The sequence below is a fragment of the Nicotiana tabacum genome, chromosome 13 (genome assembly GCF_000715075.1).
Source record: "Nicotiana tabacum cultivar K326 chromosome 13, ASM71507v2, whole genome shotgun sequence".
Taxonomy (NCBI): Eukaryota; Viridiplantae; Streptophyta; class Magnoliopsida; order Solanales; family Solanaceae; genus Nicotiana; species Nicotiana tabacum.
Genome location: NC_134092.1, coordinates 53172079 through 53176238, shown reverse-complemented (window position 1 = coordinate 53176238; position 4160 = coordinate 53172079). Strand labels below are relative to the sequence as shown.

Here is a 4160-nt window from a genome sequence, read left to right as displayed (position 1 = left end):
AAGTTTCCTAGATGCCATGTAGCCTCTCGAAGATAAGTATGGACGTCATCATACCAATCTGCAAGACCGTACTAGACATTTGCTCATGAATCATAGAACCTATGAATCTAGAGCTTTGATACCAACTTGTCACAACCCAAAATCCACATACTCGTGAAGGCATCTAACCCTAAATGCTAGGCAAACCAAATATAGTATAATACAACTCAAGTTAAAGATCATTAATAAAAGTGATTAAAATAGCTAAATTTCATACAACATCTCAAAGATTGGTAGTACAAGTCATGAGCCAATATGATTTATATTTACAAAGCTGGAATGAGAGTAAATACAATATCTGTTTGGAATATACATGAAAAGAAGTATGAATCCTAAACTACCAAAGACAAGTGGTAGCCATAATCAGAACACATTTACATCTTCAATTCCAGCGTCCGTAATCCATAAATGCTCAACTCTAAGTTGTACACACAAGGTGCAGAAGTATAGTATGAGTACAACCAACCTATGTACTTAGTAATGTAATGACTCGACTGGTCATTTTGAGATTTAGCATTTTGTTAAGTGGTTTGAGACTTTGAGTAGCTTCATATGGTGTATTATGACTTGCGTGTAAGGTTAGTTTGTGTTTTTGAATAGTTCGGGATTTATTTGGAATAATGACTCTTGATTTGGAAGCTTTACCGAGTCCAAATTGCTTGTTCGGCTTCTCTCTATAAAGCTTTTGGGTAAAAGGTAAAGCAGGAATATGCCCGCTCTCATTAGATTCCTCCCTTCTTGAAGTTTTCTTTTTCTTCTTTTTCTCAGCTCCCTTCTTGCCTTTCTTCTTCTTATCAACTTCATTTTTCAGCTTCTCCCCACTTTCTTTTTTAGGTATCACCTCGTTTTGGATAGGGGTGGGCTGTTTACTACTTGCCCACTTCTCAGAGTTACAACATTTACCGTCTCCTTGGGGTTTCTTTCAGTATCAGCTGGCAAAATACCTGGGATCCTTTCAGACAATATGGTGGCAATATGTCCCACTTGCTTCTCCAAGTTTCGCAGCCCTGTGCCAAGTACTTTGATAGCTGCACCATGAGCATCTAACCTCTCATCTGTCTTGACAATAAAGGACTTTATCAGATCTTCTAACCCAGGCTGATTGGATTGATGAGGTTAAAATTGTTGCCTTTGCTGATTTTGGAAGCCTGGAGCTCCTTGTCCTTGGAATCTGGAGTTGTTTTGTTGCCATGCATTTGTAGTACCCCCAGGTGAACTCCATGAAAAATCGGGGTGCTTCTGACCCATTGCATTGAAGTTGTAATTTCCCACAGCATTTACTTCTTCAGCTGAGGCCTGACACTCATGATTAGGGTGTCCTCTTCCACATATATCACAATTTATGTGATTCTCACTTTGTATAGAAGCTAAGGTGAGCTTCCTTATCTCTTTCACCATGGCATCAAGTTGTACCTACACAGATATGTTAGCATCAACCTGGTGAACACCATTCGCCCTTCTTCTTTCAGCGCTTTTAGAGGGCCACTAATTTGCATCCTTAGATAACTCATCTAGAATTATGACTATCTCCTCTGGTGTCTTTTTCATCAAAGGGCCTCCAGCTGCATTACTCAATGTTCTATGTGTGGCCGGTGTCAAACCATCCCAAAAATCCTGGAGTTGCATCCAGAGTTCAATACCTCTATGTTGACACTTTCGAACTAATTCCTTGAACCTCTCCCATGCTTCAAACACATTTTCAATATCTTTTTGGCATAAGTTATGGATCTCTATTCTAAATTTGCCCGTCTTAGCTTAGGAGAAGTATTTATCAAGAAATTTTCTGGTCATCTCCTCCTATGTTCTAATTGATCCCCGGGGCAAGCTTCTAAGCCACTGCTTTACATCATCTTTGAGTGTGAAGGGGAATTCCCTTAAATACACTGCATCTTGTGAAACACCATTATATTGGAAGGTGTTCATATTCTCCTCAAAATCCATTAGATGTGTATTTGGATCTTCGTTTGGCTTCCCTATGAAGACACAACAATTTTGAAGAGTTTGGAGCAACCCTTGTTTCAATTCGAAATTGTTCGCAACAACTGGAGGTGGTCTAATACTTGATAAGCCTTGGTTGTAGACCAGTCTAGTGTAATCACCAAGTGGTCTCCCAGCTCCGGGAGCTATGTTTCCAAACTGGTCTACACCCACGGGTCAATTTTGAGCAATTCTCTGAGCCCTCTCCTCTTCATAGACAAGTTATGTATTTCAAAGAGTTGTCTCCTCATCATCTCATGCAGGTTTTTCTCTTTGCTGGGCTGCCTCTCTTGCAGCCAAATCAACATTATCATCATCTTCAGCCATAATTTCTTTGGTTGAGGATTGCCCCACCTTCTCTATATTCTCGGGGAGATTTCTTTCCTTCCTCAACTGTCGCAGTTGTTTCACGATTCCTGGTTCGTATGGTAGCAATTCTTTCCCAGAAGATCGAGTCATGCACCAATCTAACTTGTAGCCTGCGCACAGTTAAAAGGCACCAACGTAAAACGAAAAAAGTAAAATAAAATAAAATAAAATAAAATAAAATGAAAAATTCCTGAATTAGCACTACAGACTATTTCAAACACTATTGATCGCCAATCCCCATCAACGGCGCCAAAATTTGACGAGAGCAAAACACACACTTAAATATGTTCGCTAGTCGAATATAGTATAATATAATATTGTATCCACATGAATTGGAGTTAAACAGTATTTTCGTAGTTTATAGCTTGGTTGCTATACAAGATGATCAACAGTTGAGAATTATGTGATTAAAACTAAAATTAACTAAGAATCTACAACTAATTGACTATGACAATCGCAACGAAAGTAAGCAAGGAAGATCTCAATGGGAGAAAATAGGGTTTGATTGGATAGGTGCAAGATAATTGTCTGGGATTTAACTCTAGTTGATTCACTTCTAATGTTCAAGTGAGTCTCTCGAATTCACTTAATTATTAGTTCAAACGTTTAGTAGAAACTCCTTTCTCGATTAAGTCTCAACCTCACAATATGAACCGATTTAAGTTTGGTGAAGATATGCAAGAGTTCGTAGTGGATTAGTCTTTAGGAGAACCTCTATCGATTATCCTCCTAACTAGGTCAAAACAATAATTCAACTAGACTCTTTCAGTTACTAAGAAGAATTAATGAATTCAACCAACAAGATAATGCAAAGATATCACGAGTATGCCTCTCTCGATTACATGAACATGTGAATATAGATGCAGCAATTAAAACACCCAAAACGATTCAATGCATAAAAACTAGAGATAATATCCACAAACAAATATCAATACACCAAATCCATCAATCCCTAAAGAGAACTACTCCATAGATATGGTGTAATTCATCAAAAATATAAAGAAAGGCATAAAACGATCCAAACTCTTGTCTTGAGTGAGCATTGAATGATGAATTCCTTGTGATTTCGCTTCTCCACCTCCTCCTTAGCTTCCTTAGGTCTTAGAAGTGTCCAAAGTCCTAAAAATAATGTTTTTATATGTATTATACCAAGTAGGGTTGGGCCCAAACGAAACCACCTTTTTCTACGCGAATTAGGACAATTACTCTGTAAAATTTGTACAGGAGCGCCGCATGGGGCGTCGTGCCAGGCAGGGCATTAGTGGGATGTCCAGAGAGTTAAAATATGCCAGCAGCCAGATAATGTACAGGCGCGGCGTGCCACGTGCCTCCCTACGCACCGCGGTTGTACACTTTTCTCATAGTTCGGCTTTTTGCTTCGATTTTGATATCTAGACGTGGTATTCGACCCCCGAACGTGATCCCAGCTTAATCCCTTGGGCTTTACCCAGACTTCAAAGCTCAAAATAGCTCAAATTAGATCCATAACATTTACATAGCTCAGAATTCTCCTACAAGGCATAAAATACACAATTAGTGTAGAACACTAGCGATTAAAGCTCAAACTCAATTAAAGTGCAGTAAATTAGAGTGCAATAAGCGACTAAAAGACGAGATTATAGCCTGCCATCAAGCAACTCAAAACTCAACCCGAACATACAGCCAAGTCAGAAATCACCTTAGAACCTATAGGAACCTTCAAATCCCGGTTCTGAGGTCATTTACCAAAGAGTCAAATATTGGTAAACTCTTCCAACTTAAAGCTTTCAATTTGA

General features: G+C 38.9%; 1 non-coding gene across 1 annotated transcript; it reads left to right on the top strand.

The window, feature by feature from the left end:
* Positions 1-1675: 1675 nt before the first annotated feature.
* Positions 1676-1782, top strand: LOC142168478 (small nucleolar RNA R71). Its single transcript, XR_012698337.1, has one exon. It is a non-coding gene; the product is annotated as a small nucleolar RNA R71 (small nucleolar RNA).
* The last annotated feature ends 2378 nt before the right edge of the window (positions 1783-4160 follow it).